Source organism: Callorhinus ursinus, unplaced genomic scaffold (assembly GCF_003265705.2).
Source record: "Callorhinus ursinus isolate GAN/ISIS: 27379988/994484 unplaced genomic scaffold, GSC_fseal_2.0 scaffold34, whole genome shotgun sequence".
In the NCBI taxonomy this organism is placed as follows: Eukaryota; Metazoa; Chordata; class Mammalia; order Carnivora; family Otariidae; genus Callorhinus; species Callorhinus ursinus.
In genome coordinates this window covers 8,725,945-8,751,037 of record NW_027397096.1, presented here as the reverse complement: position 1 = coordinate 8,751,037, position 25,093 = coordinate 8,725,945, and the positions used below count along the sequence as shown (strand labels likewise).

The 25,093-nt window shown below is 43.5% G+C and overlaps 1 protein-coding gene across 9 annotated transcripts in view; it reads left to right on the top strand.

The window, feature by feature from the left end:
* Positions 1 to 3,762: 3,762 nt before the first annotated feature.
* The window catches only part of RFFL (ring finger and FYVE like domain containing E3 ubiquitin protein ligase), a 61,730-nt gene continuing 40,399 nt past the window's right edge, over positions 3,763 to 25,093 (top strand). Inside the window, exon 1 of one of the 9 annotated variants that reach the window (XM_025851256.2) lies at positions 3,763 to 3,899. The gene's annotated coding sequence lies outside the window, so the exon portion shown is untranslated. Of the gene's footprint in view, positions 3,974 to 15,309; positions 15,546 to 22,284; positions 22,406 to 22,634; positions 22,787 to 25,093 lie in introns of those variants that run through there. The other 8 variants (XM_025851251.2, XM_073879452.1, XM_073879446.1 and 5 more) reach the window with 8 other exon arrangements.

Below are 25,093 nucleotides of genomic sequence, written 5' to 3'. Positions count from 1 at the left end.
GCTCTCTCTCCCAGTCGATGGAAGGTCTGCATCCTGGAGCTATGCAATTGTACTTCAGTTGCTGCACTAGACTGACTCCTTGAATAGCCTTTGAACCCTAGCCCTTCTCTGCCTCCCTGTAGTTTCTGGGTATAACAGCCTTAATTAAAGCCTGGGTTTTGCCAGAAGACGATGGGTCTATGCAGAAAAGAATACAAAGTCAAGGAACAAGATTTTTTAATTTTTTTAGAAAAGATTTTATTTATTTGAGAGAGAGTGAGAGAGCACAAGGAGGGGGAGCAGGAGAGGGAGAGGGAGAAGCAGGCTCCCTGCAGATGCTGGGGCTTGATCCCAGAACCCTGGGATCATGACCTGAGCCAAAGGCAGACGCTTAACTGACTGAGCTACCCAGACACCCCAAGGAACAAGATTTTTTACATCTCAACTAACTCGGTCTTAGCTCTGACACTTACTTGCTGGGTGTCATTGGATGAATCACTTAGACTCTTTAAGCCTCAGTTTCATCTACTGTGAAATGGGGAAAACAATGCTTGCTGCATAGGGTGCCTGGGTGGCTCAGTGAGTCAAGTGGCTGACTCTTGATTTCAGCTCAGGGTCATGGGATCGAGCCCTGCATCAGGCTCTGTGCTCAGCAGGGAGACTGCTTGAAGATTCTCTCTTTCCCTCTCCCCCTGCCCTTCCCCTGTCTCTCTCTCTCAAATAAATCTTTAAAAAATAATAATGCCTGATGGATAGAATTGCTTTGGAGTCATATAGCTTATTTAAAGCACCAAATGCTTTTCCAGGCCTACAATGGAACTAAATGTCATATCATTGTGAGGCTTCCAATGCCTGAAAGGTACAGGTGACAGCTTCGTTCTGTCCAGGCAAGGCCAGCTTCATGGTAGTGTGACGAGTGCCATTGCACAGAGCCTTGTGTTTACTTTAATACTCTGAAGTATTTGGAAAATATCCTACCATTGATTTCTTAGGGAATAACTCCCTTAGAGAGTTACCTCTTGTAGAAAAATTGGGATTAGCATCTCGTGTCTGTTTATCTCTGTTCCATTCTGGGGTAATATATACAGCCTCTTTTAGAAAGGAATTCTTTATATTTTACATAATTTATTAGGTCCAGAGAAGTTACGAGGCTGGGCTGGTGAAATGGAATGATGATTTGGGGTTTTGGATAAGGAAAAGATCTAGGTTCAAAATGCATTCTGGCAGGGCGCCTGGGTGGCTCAGTCATTAAGTGTCTGCCTTCAGCTCAGGTCATGATCCCAGGGTCCTGGGATCGAGCCCCACATTGGGATCCCTGCTCAGCAGGAGGCCTGCTTCTCCCTCTCCCACTCCCCCTGCTTGTGTTCTTGCTCTCACTATCTCTCTCTCTCTCTCTCAAATAAATAAATAAAATCTTTAAAAAAAATGCTTTTTGGCCAAATTACTTGGACAAGGTAATGTCTCTGTCTCATTGGTAAAATCTGTGTTGCAGGGAAATTATATTTTCCTTATTGGTAAAATTATATGTCTCAGGGGAACTTAACAGATAATTTATGTAAAGTGCCTTCCACAGAATGTCTGGCACATAGTAGGTGCTCAATCACCATTAATTCTTTCAGCTTGTGCCAGAAGTAACAAAAATCAGGGCACTAGCACTTACAAGCCATGCTGTTACTAATAAAAGAAATAATATGATTTATTTTTTCACCACTGTTTGGGGAAAGGCATGTGCTTCATAAATATGTATTGGAAAGTACTTAGCAAATGAGTAGAAATAATAAAAATATGTCAAAGTAAACAGCTCCTATAAATATGTCACTTGGTAGACAAATTAGTGTTTTATTACTACTAAATACTATTGCTTGCCGAAAAGGATTTTAGATTACTTGCACAATGGGTACATTATTGAGTGCCTCTGCAGAAGGGCACGCTAAAGATGAAAAATAGTGATAGTGATAATGCTAAAGGTGGAGAAAGGAGGAGTGTGGGTAAATGCAGCTCTGAGACCTCCTTGCTTCAGTGATATGTACATTATTTAGCAGCATTCCCATGATTTAACTGTAATATGGACCAGAGGACCCAGGAAAAAAAATGACCTCCAGAGGATGTCATGAATCTAAAGTCCAGTCATTGGGTCCAACCAGTGGATTGAGAGCACTTCCCTTTGGAACTGAGCACTCAGCTTGTAAACTGAGCTTACAAAAACATCTCTGGTCTCACCCCATCCTTGTTCTGGACCTATTAACTTTCTATACTATAATTAACACAAAGAGAAGGAGAGATCAGGTGGAGAATGCTGTGCCTTAATCACAGGTCACAAATCCATTTCAGAAATGAGAGGATGAACAATGTCCTGACATCTCAAGAGGAAAGGAACCAGATGGGGGAAAACAGGAGACAGTAAATGCCTTCATGGGGGGAATAAAGCCCTGGAGAGAAGCAGAGAAGACAGAATTCCATCAAGGAAAGTTACCAAAGTAGCCAGGTAGGAAAAAGATGAGGGGCGGGAGGCCTCTAGAAGGCCAGTATTTCCATGAGTTACTGGGGGTGGAAAGACCTGGTTTCAAATTTCAGCTTGGCCTTTTTCAAACAGTGTGGCTTTGGGTAAATTACTTAACCTTCAGATCTTCGTTAATAACATGGGAATAGTACTCAGTTTGCTGGGTTGTGAAGATTAGAAATACTTGTGGAGTGACAGTCCACATGTATAAATGATAGTATTTTTACGTCATTTTTTCTCATGATAGTCCTTATTTTAAAATGTAAATTGCTCAGAACAACTGTGGGAGGTTTCGATAGGAACCTAAAAGCAGAAGAAAATTGTCACTAGACATGGTCAGAATAATGATTAGAATGTATATTATTTTCATGACTAGGTATTTTCTTCGTCCACACTGGCTAATGATCCCCCATGCAACCCTGGTGCTTTACAGTTTACTAAGCACTTCTAAATGCATTAGCTCATTTAATCCTCATGCCACCCTACCTCCTAACAACCATACCAATTGTTTCAGGGATGAGGAAGCTGGAGTTCAGAGGCGTTAAGTACCTGCTAAAAAGTACATGGCTCATGAATGTCCGGGATGGGCTCCTGAGCACAGTCCTTTTCCTTCAACCAAGGCCTTCTCGGAGCAGTTTCCTCATCCTCCTAAGGTAGAACTAACTAATGCTAGATGAGGGAGGTGCCGGCGAGTGAGTGGGACAAGCATGGGTTTTGATGTCTTACACATCTGGCTTCCAGCTACGGGACCTTGAATAAGCTAGTGGACCCTGATGGGCCTGGGTTCCCTCCATTAAAATCTGGGGAACCCTCACCTGCTTATAGCATTGTGGGGAGGAACAATGAAATATTAAAGTGAGGCCACCCGCAAACTCTTACAACGAAACGAGTTCAGGGATGTTAAGGGACTCGCTCAAGGTCACCAAGCTGGACCACCACCTAGCTGAGCCTCGTACCTGGACTCCAGCTCCCCGTGCAAAGTCCGGTGACCAAGGCAACGAGGGGCAGCAGATGCCCTGACACCAGGGAACCAACTCCTCCGCGGCGGGCTGCGGGGCTCAGGTTCAGTCTCGGCCGGCCCCGCCTCCGGCAGCCTCAGCTCCGCCAGGGGGCGCGCGCGGAGACCACACTCTAGCCCGCCGCGCGCCTCGCCCCTCTCTATGGTGGCTGGGGCACCGCGGGAGCAGAGGCGCGCTCCTGAGAGGGGCGGGGCCGCGCCGGGGGCGGAGCCGCGCGAGGGGCGGGAGCGGCCGGGCAGTGCGGCTGGCGATGGGTGGGGGGGCCAACTTCCTGGGGCCGCCCGTGAGGATGTCGCGACCGCCCCCCGGTGCCCCTCAGCCCCGGAGACGCCGCCACGGCGGAGCCCGGAGCCCCCCTGCCTGAGGCGCCCGCGGCCCGGATCCGGCCCCTCCCCTCCCAGGTGCGGACCGCCGGGCGGGCGGGCGCGGCAGGTGAGGAGGCGGCGGCGGCGGCGGCGGCGCTGGGATACGCGAGGTGCCCGGCCTGGGTGGGGTCCTGGGGGAGGTTGGGGTGGGAGTGCGGCTCGACCTCGAGTCCCGCCGGGTTGTGGTCTGGAGGCGCCTCCTCTGTGCGGGGGGCGGCCTGGGACTCTCCCAGGCTCGCTGGGAGTCTCGGCATCCGGGGTAGCTCGCACCTGTCCCATTAAAAGTCCCTTCAAAGAAAGCATTTCACCTGTGGGGGCAGTGACCCGAGACGGGTATCTTCAAATATCTCGAAAGCCTTACAGACCTGCAGGTTCAGTTGGCTTGTGGGGGAAAGATGCCTCTTTACGGCAGAGGAAACTGAGTCAGGTACGCGGCGGCCTGGTGCCCCCTATAAAGGAACTAGCTTGTCCCTGCTTCCTTGTGGAGGAGCCCTTGAGGCTTCTTGGAAGGAGGGGGCTGGAGTTCCGAGGCTTGGTGGAGAAGTTTGGGAATGTGGCCCCCCCCACCCCTCCGCCCACTCTTCCCTCTAGGGATTTGCCCTCCGCTTATTTGAGGTGATGTGTGAGGTCGCCAATGGCCAAGACGGAGAAGGGAAGTGGGGCCCCTCGCAGCGGGCTGCCCCTGAGACGTTTGACCAGGCATAGGGAAGTATTTGGCTAGACCAGGGGAGTCAGCATGGCAGGCATCTGTCTGCTCAGAGCTTGATTTCGAGTTGGCAGAAGATAACAAGAGCATATTTTCTCCTTTTTGTTGGTCTGTATTTGTTCTAATGGGAGAAAACTGCTTGTGTAATCAAGGAAGATTTTATCAAGCTCCTCCCAGTCTACCTCAGGGAAGAATTATTGTTAGCTTGGAAATAAGGCTTTACCCCCAACCGTCACTTTGCACCTTGACTAAAGGCCACAGTGACCTAATGAATCCACAGGTGCATGTGGCCTTCTAAGAAAGCAGTAAGTTCCTTATTCATCCCTTTTACAGGTGGTTTGAAGGACAGGGAAGACTTCCCGTCACTCCTGTGGCTACAGCTGTCTGGGGAGCCTTGTGATTTTCCCAGTGACGGTTCAAGTTACTGAAATGTGGCCAAGCTGTCCATTTTTATTGAGCCATTTTTCTAGGAATGGGAGTAGGCAAGGGGACACGGTGCTTTGCTGAGTTCTTACACAGAATTCCAGGGTTGGGAGGTGCAGTGTTGCTTCCTTTCTGTTCAGGGGATTTTAGGTTTGGCAACTTCTTTATCCTTTTTTCCTGATTGTATTCTTTCACATTCAAGGACATAGGTGATGGCAGTTATTTCTAAAACGTTGTGGCATATTTCCTAATAATTCTGGACTTAAGAGTACAACTCATAAACTACAGTTTATTTAGAGGTGTCATTTTTTTAAGTTTGGAAATTGTGTATAACAATTGCAGATTGATGTGGCAGGGCTATATAATAACTTGATTGTGCTTGAAGAAAGTTTCCATGTAATCTAGGACACACACACACTTAATGTCTATATCTAGTTACAAAGATCAGCCCACTTAAAACTTACAAATTGGTCAGGTAGACAGCTGTTACTCTGTTTACATTGGGATCAAGGGCTTTAAATCCTCCAAATTGACTTAATTTAACCAACTCCTAAAATAATATGCACAGAAAAAGAGCTGTTCTCTGATTAGAAATTAATTTATTTTTAATCTTTCTCATGGCCAAGCTGGTTGACATAACTGCTTAGCACCGTCTAATAGGAATGCCTCTTTAAGGCCTCTTAAGATAGTGGAAAAACATTTTCTTTTTTTGAAAAAGCATTTTCGGGCGCCTGGGTGGCTCAGTCGGTTAAGCGACTGCCTTCGGCTCAGGTCATGATCCTGGAGTCCTGGGATCGAGTCCCATGTCGGGCTCCCTGCTCAGCGGGGAGTCTGCCTCTCCCTCTGACCCTCTTCCCTCTCGTGCTATTTCTCATTCTCTCTCTCTCGAATAAATAAATAAAATCTTTAAAAAAAAAAAGAAAAAGCATTTTCAATTACCAGCATTTAAAAAGATAAAACAGCAACAATATATAAAAAAGGCACAATTTCTTCCCTCATTACATGTTCACTGTGATGTTTAATATAGCCACACCCATCCGTAAGAGTATTGTGCCTAGGACTTCCTGGAAACACCTACAGAAACCTAAGGCGTGTTAGGGGGATGATTCCACCTTGATTTTTTATTCTTATAATAGAACCATTAATAGTGCTATTGTTTTAATGGTAGATTAGAGACTTTTATATCAGACTTGTACTGGCCATAGTGTTTATGTTTTGGGAAGAAAGTTTTAGCCTCTGCACCTTGGAATCTCATCACCCCTGCAATACAGAACTAAGTCATAACTTAGAGTTTAATGAGAATACATAGTTTAAATTGCTGTTGGTGAAGTCTCAAGGGACTAGCTGCTTCATCGTTGTTATTGTTTGGTAATGATTACTGGTTATTATTTTTGCTTGGTTACTGGTTATTGGTAGTGGTTACTTGTGTTTAGGTAAGAAAGATTTTGGCAATTAAAAGGACGATCTTTTTATTACCTTTTTTTTGGTCTTTTTTTTTTAATTGAAGTATAGTTGACACACAAGGACAATCTTTTTATATACAAACACGTGAACTCCCATTCCTTCAATAGGGAAATGGTTTGGTCATTTTCTTGTATTGTGACTTTATATTATTAACAGAGTTTTAAGTAGGACTTTTAATAGGACATGAAAGCCATCCCGGATGGGAAGGAATCATAGGCCTCAGCTCTCCCAGTTTCTGGGATTTATCGGTTGCCATGGTCAGGACAGTGGTTTTATTTAATCCTGTAATGCCATTCTTAGTTTAAACCTATTATCTTCCTTTCTCTTAATTAAGATGGTCATGAAGTTCCTTTGCTTTCTCTTCTGCAGGTTGAGTGTTCCACATTTTTGATGCATTTGGGCCTGTTAACATTCTGAATTGTAGCTAAACAGTTGGTTGAGAGAATCCTCCCGCATGATTTTAAACATTTTCCTTTTACAAAGCAAGCATAAAATCTTATGTTTCCTCTGGGGGAAAAGCAGCTTTTTGAATCTGATAGTAAAACCGAAGCTGGTTTTTCCAGCTTTGCACCAATTCGAAATCTTAACCTTTCTTTTCTGGTTGTGCCAATACAGTGATTGGTGACCAGTAGTGAATGATGCACCAGAGCTGTTGGGAGATCCTGAAGTCTTCCTCAATCAGCAAAAGATGGTCACATTGTATTCAGTGCAGCTTTTGGCCTTTTTAGTGTGTTTTATTGCAAGGAGTTCCCAAAAGCCAGGCGTTCCTTGGAAGCTGCAGTTCGCAGCTGAGTCACTAAGGGGTTCTTTAAAAGTACAGATTTCCCAGCCCCACCTCCTGGAGATTTGATTGAGTAGAAAAGTGATGACCAAGAATTTACATTTTAAAAACCACTCTGGCCTCTATTTCCAAAAAGCTCCCCAAGTGATTCTGATATACAACCAGGTTTGGGAGCCACTGCTGCATTGCTTTGAAATTCTTAAATGGTTGTCCCTTTAAAAGCATCATTATGTTATCCAGGATGTTTGATTTGCTAGAATAGCCCATTTCCTAGTCATGACAAGATAACAAAGAGCTTTTACAACTTTTATGTAAATTACTTTACAGAGAGGCCCCCCTCTGCTGTATTATCTATCAGGAGTCACGAGGGAGGGTTGGTGAAAGTAGCTTCCTTTATTTCCTGAGTGGACAAATGAATGGTAATGTGGAAACAACTGGAGGTTGGACTCGGTAGTTGAATCTAGTTATGATCAGTGTTGGGTAGGAGGGGTGCCTGGGAATTCTCCGCGTGTAGGACTTAAAAATAAAGCCAACTTGCCAGATGTTTCACTTCTTCATAGCTGAAGCACTTATGGAAACTAATGGAGGCTTAATAGTCGATACAACTTAGTCACAGGTCCTTTGCTGAGTTCACGGAAGGAAGAAAAAGTGCTGAAAGTACAGAACCATCCGAGTTAAAACAGAATCGGGCACTCGATATGTCAGGGAATTAAACTTGGGAAAAGCCTAACAGTTTAGGAAATCGACAAACTGAGTTGAATCCCAGCTCTCCCGCCTCCTGGCTATGCTACCTCAGACCCCTTCCTTAATCTCTGTCAGCTTCATTTTCTTCATCCCCAAGATGAAAATCATACCTGGTGGAATTGTTAGGTGGATTAAAAGAGAGAAAATATATTCTTTGTACATTGCAGGCAACTCCATGAATGTTCACTTCTCCTACTTTCTGCTAGGATTTTTATTCCGAAGGCTCAAGATGTCTTTCAAAATCTGGCTTTCTCTGTAACTCTTTCCAGGAGTATCTACTCTATCAGCTCCTTCATAGTCTATCAAAGAGTGAGGACTGAAGTTAGGAACTGGATGATAGGGGGTGAGAGAGTCCTAGGGACTCAAAAATGTTTTTAGAATGAGTGGAGTGTAGCCATATATCCAGAGTTACTGTCCGCAGGAATGAATTAATAATCTCTGAGTTCAGCCATGTGCATCTATCCATCTGGGTGGTAGCCCAGGCACTCCCATCAGGCCAGGAGGCTGGCCATTAGGGTGGCCCCGTGAAGTAGCAGCTGACATCCATCTCTTTCCTCATCTTCCTTTCTCCCTTTTGGTCTCTTTTGTTTCTCTTTCCCTCTCTCCTCCCTTCCCGTCTTTCAAAGGGCCCTTCCTTTCGACTTGCCAATCATGCCACAATAATCGCAAGCCAAGCCCCTGAAACTCCAGGCTAAAAGAGGTTGCTGGTTGCTAACACCTGTCTCTCAGCTAAATGAATAGGCCCTTTTGTGGGCAGGATGTTTAAAAAGCTGATTAGTACAATGCTGGCTTAAAGGACCTATTAATGATACCGCATATGTAAATCAGAGAGTGATTTAAAGCCATTTTAGAGATTTGTTTCTTATACTAGATATTTATTTTTTATATTGGATTATGATGGTTGAAATTTTATATCTAAACCATGAATCTGTTTATTGCCCAAACAGACTAATTTTTGTCATTTGATTGGGGATCATTTATATTCTAAAGAAGTTTCTACCCTTAAGGGCCTTCATATTGTTCAGCAAATGTCTAACTAGTGTGTAATACAATTAAAGTTTTGTTCACTGTGCTGCTGACATAATTAGTTTAATTTCTGCTCCTTATATATTTCTCTTGGCAGCTGGGAAATTAAAATACTAGATGTTGCATAAAACTGCTTTTTTGAGGGGGTGATTTTACTGTCGGTTGAATGGACTTAGGCCCCAGGGTACATTTTTTAAGATGTCTTATTCAACTTTCCTGTAATAGTCTTCTTTCTCTCCATAGAATTAATGTATTAAGACACATAATTGGCTATTTAAGCATTCAGAGGAGAGAATGTTTGGCCTTTACCCCGTGATTATATTTTTTTCCCTCCATCTCTTTTGAGGCAATGTGTGTAATTTTTGAAACCCCTAAGTATATTACACTTACATGAGCACGTGACCTTTTGCAAAGACTGGAGAATGGAGTGCTTTTCTCTGATAAGGTGTATTATGTAATTCCCTCCCCAAATCACTGCCCTGTTCTTTTTAGATCATAGCGTTTTCAGACCTGATGTTGAGTGTGGAAAAGCTGTGATGCCTAGCAAATCCTCTTCACAGTTTCTCTGTGATACGTTTCACAGAAATGGCTCTAGTCTTCAGGAACAAGAAGTTGCTCTCAAGGAGACTTTACATTTAATTACTCTAATCCGCACTTCATTTCCTACGGGATTCTTGGAGAGATTCTCACCAGGCCGCGGATTTCATGGAGTCATGACTTACGCAGGTTTTTATCTCTTGTTAAGGCTTCCAACTTTTTTTTATGGAAAGTGACCTTGGTCTGGTAATTTCTCCATTGTCCTCGCCTATGAAAAGATAAGCAAAACCGTCTTGCTCCCTCAGCAGCCACCCCTCGTGCTGCTTTTGAACTCCTAAAAAATTTTGTTGAGCATTACTTGACTTTTTAAAGCTGGCCCTCTCTGGTGCTGCAGGTCAGGCTTCTATCTCCCAGTTTAACGTGCTCAGCCCTCTTCTGGAATTGCATATCAAGAAAGGATTTCATTGTTTCTGGGTTGTGGGGTGGTCAGGGCTCCCTCGGACATCCGTTTGTTTCCACCAGGCCGGTTCTAAAAATAGGGGAAGCACACCCCCCATTTGAACCACCAGGAGCCGGTCTGACTCTGAAGACGTTTTAACTGCCTTGATCCTCTTAAAGAAATGCTGCCTGGGGCGCCTGGGTGGTCAGTTGGTTAAGCGACTGCCTTGGGCTCAGGTCATGATCCTGGAGTCCCTGGATCGAGTCCCGTATCGGGCTCCCTGCTCGGCAGGGAGTCTGCTTCGCCCTCTGACCCTCCCCCCTCTCATGTGCTCTCTCTCTCTCATTCTCTCTCTCTCAAATAAATAAATAAAATCTTTAAAAAAAAATGCTGCCTAATCATCCTGAAACTTACATACAGGAAGGTAGGCCAACTGGAGGCTCTGCTGGCCTCTGAGTGGTTAAATGTAATTGGTTAGTAATCAGCACCATTGTTTATTTGCAACTGCTGGATTATGTTAAGAGATTTGCAAAAAAAAAAAAAAGGCTTTTCTGCTTTTCTTAAGTAAATGTAGCGTCATCCTCTCCCACCTCCTCCTCTTCATGTTTTACTCTTCATTTGCTTCAGGAAAATCTTTCCAGTCTCAGTCTAGATTACATGCATACAGATTTGTGGCACAGGAATCAATATGTTTGATCCTAAAATACATAGAAAAGTGTGTTGTCCCTCCAGGATTTTCTGTGAATCTCATCTTTTTTTTTTTTTTTTAACTTTAATGATGGTTAAGACATCTGCTGGAGAAACAAGCAGCCCTCATCCTCTTTCTGCTTCCAACCTTTCCCTAGGTCTTGAGTCAGTGGGGCCACAACGAATTAATTATACTTCCTCTTGACCATGCTAAATTATTATTTTACATGGTGTGGAAGAAGATCACCAGAGCATAAGCCTTTATTCGAAAATGCTGGACAAAAGGAGCATTCTAGTTTGGAGAAAGAGCAGAGTGTTTTCTAGGGCTTGTTTTAGCAGGATTGGGTCAGCTGAAGTTCAGCTGGTCGGAGCAATCTGCAGTTAAGGACGGTTTTAGGAAGAGGGAGGAATTGTTTTTGCAAATTAGCAGCCGTTGTGTGGGCATTTTTGGATTTTACAGAGGTGCGAAGAGGGCGAGTCAGGGGCTAACATTTTGTACAGTGGGCAGGAGGTGGGGAGGAATAATGCAGGTGCTAGGACTTGCCCAGTCCACAGTGGAAAATTCCTAGTCTGTCAGTTTCTCTCACATCTGTCTACCTTTGTTTCGTCCTTTTGGGCACTACTAGATTCAGGTACCATTCTTGGTCATTTTATTTACTGGTGGAAGAGTTTGCTTAGTCATTCCGAGTTAGAGTTGAAGTTTACCTTCACTAGTGTTTGCTATGGAACAGGTGGGGAGAGAGGTGCCAGAATATTCCGAGAGAGTTGGACAGAGGCCACTCCACCTTGCTTATGACCCTCACCATGTAGTTGGACCCAGCACTCCCCGTGACTCTGAATCATCCACCCCCATGCCTACTGGTCTAGTTCAGGACTGGATTGTTGACATAGTTGCAGACCGGCAGCTTGATGAATAGGGACAGTGAGCCAACTAGTTACTGGGGGACATAAAAATGATAGTAATTCTGCTGCTTCACTTCCAGATGATCTTCATCAGATTCCTAAATTTTATTTATTTAATAAAATTTTTCATACAGCACATGAACATGTCTCTTGTACTACCAAAACTAATACTAAAAAGGAAAATACATTTGCAATTACATCTCAGTTGGTTTTTATTTGAGATGCAGGCTGTCCACACCTGCGCTGTTACTTGTGGAAAAGTTTACAAACAGCAGCCTGAGATCTTTCTCCAAACATAAAAATAAACCACTGGTTTTATTTGGAAGGGATTGGTACAAAACTCAAGAGTTCTGAATATCATGTCAAGAAAGCAGTTTTTGATGCCATAGAACATAAATATTTACATGTATTTTAATTTACATTTGGTCTTCCCAACCAAACATCTTTTTTTAAATATTCTTTTTAATCTCTTTGCCCAACTTGGGGCTCGAACTCACAACCCTGAGATCAAGAGCTGTGCACGCCACTGACTGAGCCAACCAGGTGCCCCCACCAAACGTCATTTTTTTAAAAATGGGGAAAATTTGGGGCACCTGACTGGCTTGATCTCTTGATCTCGGGATCGTGAGTTCAATCTCTATACCTTGGGTATAGAGATTACTAAAAAAAGAAGAAATAGGGGCCACTGGGTCGCTTAGCTGACTAAGCGACCCACTCTTGATTTTGGCTCAGGTAATGATCTCAGGGTCATGAGACCCCTGTCGGACTCTGCGCTGAGCAGGGAGTCTGAGATTCTTGCTCTCCTCCTGCCCCTCCCTTTATTGGCGCGCACTCACTCTCTAAATAATAGGGCGCCTGGGTGGCTCAGTTGGTTAAGCAACTGCCTTCAGGCTCAGGTCATGATCCTGGAGTCCTGGGATCGAGGCCCACATCAGGCTCCCTACTCAGCGGGAAGTCTGCTTCTCCCACTGACCCTCTCCCCTCTCATGCTCTCTCTCACTCTCTCACATAAATAAATAAAATCGTAAAAATAAATAAACTTAAAAAATGGGGAAAAGTTGAAATTTGTTGTTACATATCACAAATATTATAAAAGCATATTAAAATATGCTTTCTGTAAGTTTTAACATCCTGATTTAAAAATATTCTTCATCTAAGATAATTTATCAGGGATTACACACAAATTATGACCTTTTTTTATTCCTAAAAACATTGGTAACATCATCTATTGCAGATCTCAATTTAGCGTGCACCAGAATCTCCTGAGCACTTGTAAAAAATCCAGTTTCTTGATTCCTAGCCTATACCTACAGAATCAAGGACTGAAATTGGGGATTCCGATGGCAACAACCACGATGATAGTGGTGATGATGTTGAGAAACTCAGAAATTCGGGGGCTGCCTTTATTTTGCAGAGGAGGGATTTAAGGCACTTTGAACAACGTTGTTCTAGGTGGTTCTGAGGACAGTGAGATCATTTTCTTCTTTCTGCTACCTGTAAATGAAGCAACCAGCTGAGGGCTCCCATTCCTACTTGGGGGAAGAAGTTCCATCGCCTGGTGATTTGCTAGATCACAACCATAATTTTTATACTTGGAGATTAGGTGAGGGATGCTTACCTTTAATATGCTTAAGATTAAGTCAGTAGAACTTGCATTTGGTGTCTGTATCAGGAGGGATTTTTTTTTTTAAGATTTTATTTATTTATTTGAGAGAGAGAATGAGAGATAGAAAGCACGAGAGGGAAGAGGGTCAGAGGGAGAAGCAGACTCCCTGCTGAGCAGGGAGCCTGATGCGGGGCTCGATCCCGGGACTCCAGGATCATGACCTGAGCCGAAGGCAGTCGCTTAACCAACCGAGCCACCCAGGCGCCCTGTATCAGGAGGGATCTTGACCTCTTTTGACTAAATACTAAAAAAGAGTTTTCAGCTTCTTGGCCTTTATTCACCATTAATAAAGCTGCTTAAAGGTAGAAGACAAAATTTGGGGGCGCACAGTTTTTTTTGAGGCACTAAAGTTTGCTTTTTAGAAGCCTTTTATAAGTAGTCTAGGAAGAAGTATCATTTGTGTTGTTGCAATGTCAAAATGAATGTTGATACAGAGCAGGGGGGAAAATATCTCTGCATGCTTTGCATCCTGGTTTAATTGCTTAGTTGGATAAAATGTCAAACTTGATAGATTATTGGAGCTGTTATTTTGGTGGTTAAACAAAAATGAAACTGTTGTGGATGTTCGCAAAGAACAGTGCTCCCTGTGTCTTGACTTTGCGCTGGAGAAAGTTTCAATTGTTTTGAAGCAATACTAGTTAGAAAATGCTGCTTGTGTCGCTCCTAGCACAGCTGTCTAAACTACCAGCTCTACTGGGGCCTTTGGACAAGCATTATTGAACAATTTTGGAAACAATTTATGTTTCTGATTCCAAAGTGTCTGCGGTTGTCCCCTGAATAGTTGGGACTCCTAAAAGTGGAGAAAGGTGTGGCATCTTGTCTAGATGATTCAAGTCCAAACTTTTTTTAAGTGTCTCTAGAACAAACTCCCATCTTTCTGACTGCGGCGGGGTGGGGGTTGGGGCTGTGAAGAGAATACTGCCTTCCCCCGTCAGTGACCATTCAGGAGGATGGCATGCTCTTGGGCTGTGTGGCAGCCTTCAGAGGATTTTGGTTATAACCTTGATTAAGAAAGAAGGATGGGGAACATGAGTAAGGGTACAGATGTTTTTGAAAGTCTGTGCCTGCTGTGTGAAGCCTTGAATTTTCACTTTGAACATTTCATTTGGTAAAGGATGTTATAAAACTGTCTTTACAAAACAGTCCCCTTTCCTATTGAAATCATATGTTGCCCACGAGAGCTTGGGAAGCATTAGGCATGCTCAGCAGGGTGTATTTTACTCATTCCATTGCGTAAAATGATACATTTTTCTGAATGGGATTCTGTGCATTCTTTGGTGGGAGTTAGGGGAAGGCTTACTTGTGTTTAAAAGTAGGAGAGAGCTTTGTGTAGGACTGACATTTCTTTTGCTGTGTGATACTTGTCTTTGTGCCATATTTTACCTGTAGAAGAATTACCAACAGTCGTCGTGTACTGGCTGTGTGCAGGGACTTTACTATAGGAATTTATTTCATCCTCCCCAGAGTTTATGAGGTGTAGATACTAGTATCTGTGTTCCAGAGATGTGAAAACACTGCACAGAGAAGTTAAGTGACAGGCCTAAGGCCACACAGTGTTTGAACCCTTCTGGCTGTAAAGGCCAGGCTCTCAATCACCAGGCTATAGTGGCCTCACCCCACTGGCTCACCTATGATGATTAACTTTTCAGAGCAGGTCTGAAGACCTAGGTTCCATTTCACATAGTGGTGGGCTTTGAAATTTTTTATACATGGGCCTCCTTGTGTGGAATGTGGTTTAAAAATGATATTAATAATACTTGTTACGTATTCTAGTTCTAGTTCTGTTAGCACTAAAAGATTGCTTTAGAGTTTATTACTAATTCTAACATTATAATGATATTTGATGTATAAGCCAGTCCACCCTTAAAAGCACATTTGGCTAAGCAGCTAGAGCCCTGGCTTAGAGGAGAATTTGTTGGTGGCGGTTCATTTTTCAGTTTTTTTTTTTCTTGTGGGGGGAGTGTCTTCCTGTTTGTCGATAGGCCTTCTCAGTAAAGTGCCTTCTACATAAGATGTATAGATGTTCTGGCCTCATGTTGTAAGTGGTAGTGGCGTAAATGATGACAGACCTCTTTCAGGAAGAAGCCCTGATCAGTAGAGAAAGTAAAACTTTGCTATTCGGGCTTGAGACCCGTGTCTTGCTTCCCCTACTCTGAGGCCCTGTGAGGACTGGCCCGAAGAATCAGAGGAAGCATCCCGGAAAGTTTTTCTGCTAACCTCTCCCTCGAATTTTGGAGACTGCTCCTAAGACTTTTGTAAGAAAAGCTTGTGGTCAGAAGCCTGTCAGATGTGAGCTGCCCTGCCTGGTAACCACGTCTTTCACAATTTCCTTGTCTAATTGCTGCAGTGTTCTGATGCTTTTGATTTCAAGCAGGACAGTTCAGCTGAATGCTGAGCTGGGACTACAGCAGGCTTCACTCTGCGCGGGGTTACTTCTGCCTTTTGGCTCATTACTCAAGGCTCAGATGCAAATGCAGGGAGGGATTGGGCGCGGGTAATGCCTGAAATGTTATGTCAGGTGGTTGGGCGAGCAACTGATCCATGCTTAAAGAATCTTCCCCCCTCAGCCCCCAGCATAGTAGGGACTGCAAAATAATAAGAAATGTGCTTTGTTTTACAAACTTTTCGCCTTTCTGGGTTCCCCATAGTGATTGAACAGTGGAATGAGTAATTGCACTATGAGAGCCACATCATCCCTAATCCTTGGCAACCAGCGATCTCTTCTCTCTCTCTCTAATATTGTCATTTCTGAAATGTTATGGAAATGGATCATCATAATATGTGACCTTCTGAGATCAGCATTTTCCATTCAGTGCGATGCCCTCCAGCCAAGTTGCGTGTAGCAGTAGTCCATTCCTTTTTATTGCTAAGTGGTATTCCGTGGTGTGAATGGGCCGCAGTTTCTTCAACCATTGACCTGTTGAAGGGCATTTTGGTGGTTTCCAGTTTTTGGCAGTATAAATAAAGCCATCGTGAACATTTGCGTACAGGTGTTTTGTGGGCACAGGTTTTAATTTCTCTGGATTAAGTGCCCAGGAATGCAATTGCTGAGTCTGATGGAGAGTGTATGTTTAGTTTTTTAAAGAAACTGCCACACAGTTTTCCAGAGTGGCTGTACCACCTTACAGTCCCACCAGCAATGTAGAAGATTCAGTTTCTCCACATCCTTGCCAGCATTTGGAATTGTCACCATTTTTTATTTTAGCTTTTCTACTAGGTAGCAAATCTGGTTTGTAAGTTCATCGGATAACTTGATAAAACTGACCTGACTGATGAAGAGCAAAGATTTTTGAGTCGTGTGTTGTTAGCATGCTTCGTGGTTCTGCCTCTACAGCATTCAGTGGTCTGTTGAGTTGCTCTTTTATCCCCTGGCTGTGGTTTCCTTGAGAGAGGGAAGACCAATCAAAACTCACTGTGGGGCAAGCAAGAATGGTGAGCACGAGACTCGCGCCCTTTACCCGGTAGTACCTAGCACAGGGCTGCCAGTGAAAGTGAACAAACAGTGCTATCCTCGAATTATGAATTTCTGGTAAATTCTTTAGAAATGTGCCTCAATGAATATAGCTTTAAATACACTGAAAATTTGGCTTAGAATTGGCCCTACCAACTTGTTCAAATTGTTTCATTTTGTCGAGTGATCCTATTTCTGGTGATATTAATTAGCTTATACAGCTCATTTAAAAATACTAAAATAGCACAGAAGTGTACATATAAAGCAGAAGGTAAACATCACCCTTATCAGAAGTAACTACTATTAAATGGTTCTAGACTCTTTTTTTTTTTTTAAGACTTTATTTATTTATTTGACAGAGAGAGAGACACAGCGAGAGAGGGAACACAAGCAGGCGGAGTGGGAGAGGGAGAAGCAGGTTTCCCGCGGAGCAGGGAGCCCGATGCGGGACTCGATCCCAGGACCCCGGGATCATGACCTGAGCCGAAGGCAGACACTCAACGACTGAGCCACCCAGGCGCCCTAGACTCTTTTTAAGACTTTATTTATTTGAGAGAGAGAGCAAGCTTGTGCACGCACAAGTGGGGGGGGAGGGGCATAGAGAAAGAATCCTCAAGCACACTCCACACTGAGCACAGAGCCTGATGGCGGGGCTTGATCTCACAACCCTGAGATCATGACTAGAGCCGAAACCAAGAGTGGGAGGCTTAACCGACTGAGCCGCCCAGGCGCCCCAGTGGTTCTAGACTCTTAACATTAAGATATGTTTTGTATCTTTTTTTTCACTCTATGTACATATCTGTGTGTGTGTTTGTGTAGTCCCCAACTGCTTTTCTGTTAATGCTTTTTTGGTTTTCAATGGATAATGGATTATGGGCATTTTCCCTGTGATTTTTTTTTTTTTTTTTTAAGTGCTTCAGCCTGGGACCATGCTGCATTCCTTTCTCTAACCCTTTTTTTGTTTTCTTATAGAAGGGTTGAGGGGAGCCTGGGTGGCTCAGTTGGTTAGGCCTCTGCCTTCGGCTCAGGTCATGGTCCCTGGGTCCTGGAATAGAGCCCCATATCGGGCTCCCTGCTCGGCGGGGAGCCTGCTTCTCTCCTGGGGAGCCTGCTTCTCTCCTGCGCCCCCTGCTTGTACTTGCTCTGTCTCTCTCTCTCTCTGTCAAATAAGTAAATAAAATCTTAAAAAAAAAAAAAAGAAAAGGGTTGAGAGATACCTTTGAAAGACCTAAACAAAATATATTTTATTCCTTGTTACATGGGTTTGGGTTGAAATAAGGTGGTAGCTTTATTTGTAAGGAAATCAGTGAAATTCTGGATGTTAGGATCTACCTATCTGCTTTATTATGAATAATGCAGGTCTGATTTTATGAACCTTGAAGAAAGCAAGAACTGTGAGCACAGTAATCTTTGGAGAATGTACAGTCCTTTGGGTATTAGTCTCCTCATCAAGTGCTTAGTCAGATGGAGTGTTTTCTCAAGTGCTACTGAAATGCACAGTTCAGTCTTTATTTTGAAATCTCTCCTGTCTTCTCTGTCTCTTCCATTATTTTGATTACCTTGATGGGATATTCAAGCTGTGCGGTCTTATCCTTTTATTTCCATAGCCTACATAAGCTAGTTTGAAGATTAACTGTAGGTGAACAGGTAACCTTAGCTACTTGGCTAGAAGTCACCCGTCCACATGAAATACATGTGAACAAAGGCCCCCTAGGCTTGGGAACCTGCAAGAAGGTAACTTAACCTTGTGGCATTTTTAATGGAAACTAACGTGAAAAGTTGGTAAGTTTGACTTACTGGAGGTGGGGTGTGACTATAGGGGGTGGCAGGGAGCAGAGAGAAAGAAGAGAGTGTGCGTGGATGTATTTGAGGAGAAGAATCCAGAGGTATGCAGTAAAGAAGAATTGTGAATTTGGGAAATCTTTTGAGCTGAATGACAGAATTTTTGTTCTGAGAGCGTGGTTGGTTACTGGGGAATAGGGCCTGAGCTTACTAATCACTCCATTATAAAGCTATGGGAGTTGTTTTGGTGATGCGAGTTGGATGACAAGGACCTTTCCCTGCCCTTCTGTATTAGCAGCTGGGGAAAAAAATGAAGAAATAGCTTTGTATAGGAAGTTACACTGTCAAGCGGTTCCAAGATTTCTGTTGCCAGGTTTCTATTTTTTTTTTTTTTTAAGATTTTATTTATTTATTTGAAAGAGAGAAGGAGAGAACACAAGCAGAGGGTAGTGGCAGAGGGAGAGGGAGAAGCAGGCTCCCCACTGAGCAGGGCCCTGGGATCAGCTGAAGGCGGACACTTAACCAACTGAGCTGCCCAGGATGGCAGTTTGGTCGATTCGCTGACTTCCTCCCCCTGCCCCCCCCATCTTGTTATTAGGGCCTCAGCCTGTGTCCCGTCAGGTTTGGACTCTTCCTTTTCCTGCAGGCTTGCTACTTTTTCAATTCCCGGACATTTAGGGATCTAGTATTTCAGTGTGCTTGAGGGAGGCAGTTGCTGTACCCTTGATACTGGATACCTTTCTGAACTATTACACCACAGCGGATAGTCAAGTGCCCACAATTACGTTATAGGACAGATTCTGGTAACTGTACCAGCAGGGACAGACTCACTTCGCGTGCCCTCACACAGCTCCGGGGCGGCGGGGGGAGGGGGGTTTGTGCAGCAAAGTGCTGTGAGGCAGGTTGGGCCTCACGCAGTGCCAGTTTCTACATCTGAACATGAAAGTGTCTCGTTAAAGATTAAAGGGACTGCCTGGTCCTTCTGGCCCCAAGATGGAATGATCCCCACCATGGCGATAGCGTTTGTCTCCCAGGAGAGGCCATTTTATACAGGAGGTTTGTGCTTCCAAATGTTACAGTGAGCCTGCGTTGGCTGATGCCGTGGTGATAAGTTGGCATTTGGGTACTTTGAAGACATATGAGCTACATAGCATCCCATGGTTTGAATTTCTGGGCAAAACTGCCTCATCAGGAAGTCAAAAGCCTCTACTTTCAATCCGCACCTTTGAGGAGGTTTTATCCTTTGTTTTATTTGACTATTCTGTTGAGTCAAGTGGACTTTAATTTTCACAGCCATAAAAATTCCATTAAGCCCCTTGTACTGCATCCCAGGTGTGAAAATGTCTCCGTATAATGACTGTGGGTGACAAAGAGTAGTTAGGATAATTGTCTCTGGAGTCTTGAAGAAAATAATGGTCCGATTGACAAAATAAATACAGTTCAATTGTTATGTTCTTGGCGGTTCTGGTGGGTAAGGGGACTAATGTCTAAGACCTACTCAGTGAGACTACTGTTCATTTTGGTGGTCTTTGAAATAAAACTTTTCATTCTGTGAACAGTCAGTGCTCAGGGAACATAGCTGTATGACCCATCTCAAAATATCCAAGGCCCACCTGCATCAGAATCACGTGGGAGAGGGAGTTCCTTACTGAAAATTCTGATTCTGGGGCCTCTCCATTTGTGCTAATCCAGAATGTCTGAGGGACTGGGATGGGAAATAACCATTTTTAATAAGCACCCCTGTTGATTAAGTACCCCTACAGTGGATTCTCGAGTATCCTAAAATTTACTTCATTTCTCACGTTTAATTTCTGTGATTTATTAGATGATAGATGTTTGGTTGATGCTCATTTGTCTTTTTTGAAGAGGAGATACTTTAGTTTTTTTTTTTTTAAACATTATAAGATCCTAGAACTCCAAAGGTTAGAATTTGGCAATGTCCCTAATTCTCAACAAGGTGAGACAGCCAGCCACTAGTTCCTGGAAACTTGGATTTATCAGTTCAACCCCTTCTCAATAAGAAAGGAGATGGACATAAATAGGATTAATTTGTTGAACAGAATAAATGTGCATTATCATTTAGGATGTTAGGGAGGGGAAAGTAGGTAAAAGGGAGATGTTAAGAGAAAAGGGAGAGAAAGGGAAAAGATTAGTTCATAAAACGGTAAAAAACTTAAAGTTAACCCAATTTGATTACCAAGTGATATTTGAATATGTGTTTCTTGCAAAACCAAAAAGATTCAAACAGGGAAATGATAATCTGTGATGGTTCTCCTCACCTGCTAAATGGTGTTTATTTTAGCAGAATTAGGAAATTCTTTTTTTTTTTTTAAGATTTTTTTATTTATTTTTTAACAGAGAGAGACAGCAAGAGAGGGAACACAAGCAGGGAGCGTGGGAGAGGGAGAAGCAGGCTTCCCACTGAGCGGGAAGCCCGACGTGGGACTCGATCCCAGGACCCTGGGATCATGACCTGAGCCAAAGGCAGACGCTTAATGACTGAGCCACCCAGGCGCCCCAGAATTAGGAAATTCTGATGCTTCTGGCTGCCATATTGCTCTTTATATAATTCACATTTACTTCCTGGGAACAGTACTGTCTGAATTTTCTCATCCTTATTTAAAGTTCACTAATATATAGAACGCGCCAGAAGCTTCTAACAGTAATGTGATTTTTTCAAAAGAGGTTTCCTGTTTGTCCATTTTGTACGTGTCTTGAGGGTTGCTCCATATTAGAACGTTTGTGACTTATCATCAACTACAGAAATATTTTTTAAAGTGTGGTCCATGAGATAATGGTTGCCAACTGCTGTAAAGACGCTTTTATCATTTGAAAAGAACTAATTAACACATACTGTAGGAAAACTTTAAACACAGCCATTTTCTGAAAAAGAAAACACTGAAAGGGAGGAATAAAAGAGGGAACATTTTATAAAACCTTATAAAAGCTCAGTGTGGCTATCCGACTGGAATAGTGTAATTAAGGGGAATTAAGCCAATTGGATAAATAACTTTTTTTTTAAACTAGCCCCTTGAAAAGGAATAGAATTAAGTAGCATAGTTTTTAAACCCAAATTCTGACGGTCTGCACATACATTTTTATTAACCTAATAACATTTATTGAGTGACAAGCTGGGTTGGCAGCTACATCTGGAGTTTATGCCACGTGGGACCTACCTTGAAGGATGGACAAGGCTAGGTGTGGTGGCCTTGAATGCCCATGCTGAGGAAGAGCTGATCGCCTTGGGAAGTTTTGAGCAGGGAACAGAAGGATCTGATATGAACTTTAATGTCTCTTTCTTGTCAAATGAAAAAAAAAACACAGAAAGCAAGGGCTTAATCTTTTGTTTTCTTTACGTAGCACCAAAGCCCATTCTAGCTGGTCAGTGCAAATTCAATAATAATTAATAGCTGTTGATGAGCCAGTCATTCTAGAATTGATTTTTTAATAAGCTGGCCAATAAATGAGAATCGACACAGATTTAGGGATTTTTCTTTTAAAAGCAAGTGTTAATACAGTTTTCACAGACTCCTGGATTCCTTAAGCATCCGGTAGGTGTGATGGTGGATAATGTGGCTTTAGCTGTGTGTGGCAGCTGATTAAAGCCTTCAGTTACTTCTGTGTTAATTAGAGATTCTGCATTGTCTAAGGAAATAGGTCAGGGATGGCCTAGTGGGGGGAAAAAGAACTGGGAGCCTGGTTAAAGCTGACAAAAATTCACTCTGATGATTTGACCAGCCTAGCGATGACGGGGCAAGTTCCCCATTTCCTCTGACCCAGAGGTTCTAATTTGTAAATGCAAAGTGACTTCTTTATCAGCCTCTCGGGGGAAATCTCAGGGCTGTGAACCTGCTACCTTCAGTAATCTTGCTGTCTTGAGCCCCGGGCTGTTCTCAAATGAAATTTCAGAAAGTGACCGCTGGAACCTTCCAGGTAAGGGCTCCAGGGGCAGCCGAGCCACCAGCAGGAGGGCAATGAGGGACCTGCCCCCAGTAATCAGCACTGGATTTAAAAAAATCAGCGGGGCGCCTCTTTTCTGAGTCGCAGTTGATTGTGGTTGGCTCTGGCTGGGTTGTTTGGGAAATAGGAGTTTTGCCTCGCATGAGTCAGCACTGCCCTGGGTAAACTGCCTGCTCTGTTGCAATCTTGCTTACCAAAGATACGTCCCCAGGCGGCACCATTCACTTTGCCTGAAAGCTGCTGCTGTTGGTTCCTGAGATGAGGTCATCTGAAATGGCTCCAAGGACCTCAGCGGCAGGAACTGGAGGCAGCTTGCTCTCTGCTGTGGTCATGTTTTGAAACAGGCAAAATCAGGTAACCCCAGACTGTTTTCTCTGTTTCATTAGCTAAACCGAGCTGCAGGAGGAACTGGGGAAATCCTTTGTCTTCAGAATTGCCTTAGAAATTTGGGTATCTTAAAGTCAGTCCCTCAGCTCTTTGGAGGGTGTCTTAAGAGGAAAAGTTTCATTTCATTTGGGATCTGGATGTGGTTTTAGTCCTAAGTAGACCATTTATCATAGAAACCTTAAAGAAGACAAACATGTCAGGTTTACAGCTTTATCCATCTTTTGCTCTTGTATTTTCTGTCCTTTCTGTGTCTTGTGAGAAGTAGTTTAGTCAAATTAAACCATTATTAAAGGACAGGAGAGAAGCAAATGTATTTTATTGTCTATCTAATCATTGGGAATATTGAATTGTAGGGAACACTGCCTTACCGGTGAGTTTACATATTTTTCTCTGAGGTACTATGAAGAACCTCACCTCATCCCTAATTCTCTTCAGACTACTGCTCTATCTCCCTCCTGCTCTTCACTTCCAAACTTTTTAACGCTTAAGCCTCACTGCTAGGCAGTCGCCCCTCTCAAAGTTTGCTTCTGCTCCTTACGGTCTCCCCTCAAGTGGCCCAGGTGTTCTTTCACCCCAGGCCTGTACACAAGCCCACTATCTCTACAACACCCTGCCCCAGCTCCACCTAGCCGGCTGGCTTCAGCCCAGAAGTCACTTCTTCCATGAAGTCTCTTCCTATTCACCAAGACTGGATGAGAACTCAGGAGAACACTGTATTTACTCTGATCATAGGGTATGTCGAGAATCAGTGTCTGTTTTGTTAGAATGATATCCATTTACTTGGCACATAGTTGATTCTCAGTAAGGGTAGAGTGAGGAAGAACCTATGCTGTACTCCCTCAACTCTGATCCTCTTATCAACGCTTTGTTATTTTGGCTTCTGCCCACATTACCTTACTCATGTTTCCTGAAGATCACAAGTAAACTCCAGATTACCAAACTCAATGTTGTGGTTTCAGCCTCCACCTTACTTAATCTCGGCCTGGCATGTGGCACTTTTGGGCCATTCTTCTTTCCCCCAGTGACCCTCTTCATTTGGCTTTGAGGTTACTTTGTCTCTTCTGAGTTTACAGAGTGTCCTTCTATTATTTCTTTGCATTCTCTTTTGGCTATTCCATAAATGTTGAGAGGCTCCAAGACTTCACCTTGGGCATCTTTCCACTCTTCCCCTGCCACCCCCCTTACTCCAGGGATCTCAAATAGGCCCATAAATTCAGCTATCCTCAGTATGTTTAGCAGCCCAGCTGTCTCTCCCAAGCTTCAGATCCTTATTTCCAGCTGGATAAACTTTATCCAACTTACAAACGTACCAGAGTGTTCAAAAGGCATCTTAAATGGCATACGTTATCTCCCCCACCCAGTATCAGTTGCCTACTTGTATTGCTGTAGGTTTGAAGTCTGTTAATTACGTCCACCAGGTCTTCCTCTTCATTCTGTTTATGCCTCACGTCACCTAAATATGCTAAATCTGTGGTTGCTAAGCGCTTTTGATGATATTATTGGAGTACTGTTTGATTGATGTGTGGCTTTTCTTCATTCCCACTGTATTGCCTTAATTTACTAGAGGTCATAAACTAGACATTTTGTTTAACCAGCCCAGTGGCTTCAGATTTTGTGTGTGAATACTTTGAGGCAGGGCCTACACTCTTCAAAGATTACAGGTAACCATTCTCCCAGATGTTAAAGACTAAAGATAACACATTTTATCCACGTTGCCTCCAGGAATTTGAGTTTGTAACTTCTGGTTGAGAGCCTTATCAAATCTTTTTTTTTTTTTTAAGACTTTATTTATTTATTTTTAAGTAACCTCTACCCACAGTGTGGGGCTTGAACTAATGACCTTGAGAACAAGAGTTGCATGCTCTGCTGACTGAGCCAGCCAGGTGCACCTTCCATCAAATCTTGCCACTCCACCATAGGTCTCTCTCTGCTCCTGTCTCCTCCACATTGTTGCCAAAGTTACCTTCCTAAAGGCCCAAATCATTCTCAGGTTTTCAGAGTGCCATTGGCTTCCTGTTTTCTACTTAGCTTGATAGGTAAAGCCCTTCACGATGTGACTCTGTCCTAAATGTTACTCTTACCTGGCTCATCTCCCTCCTTTCCCCAGTCATTTCTCTCCTCTCCATCCTCACTGAACTGCTCCCATTTCCCCAGTCCCTGGCTATAGATGTTGTTCTAGGACTCTGTCTCTTCCTAGTGGCCTCCCTTGCTCTGACTCGCAAAGTACTTATTTGGACTTCCGCAGCACTGTCTGTTTCTTCCAGTAGACTCTTC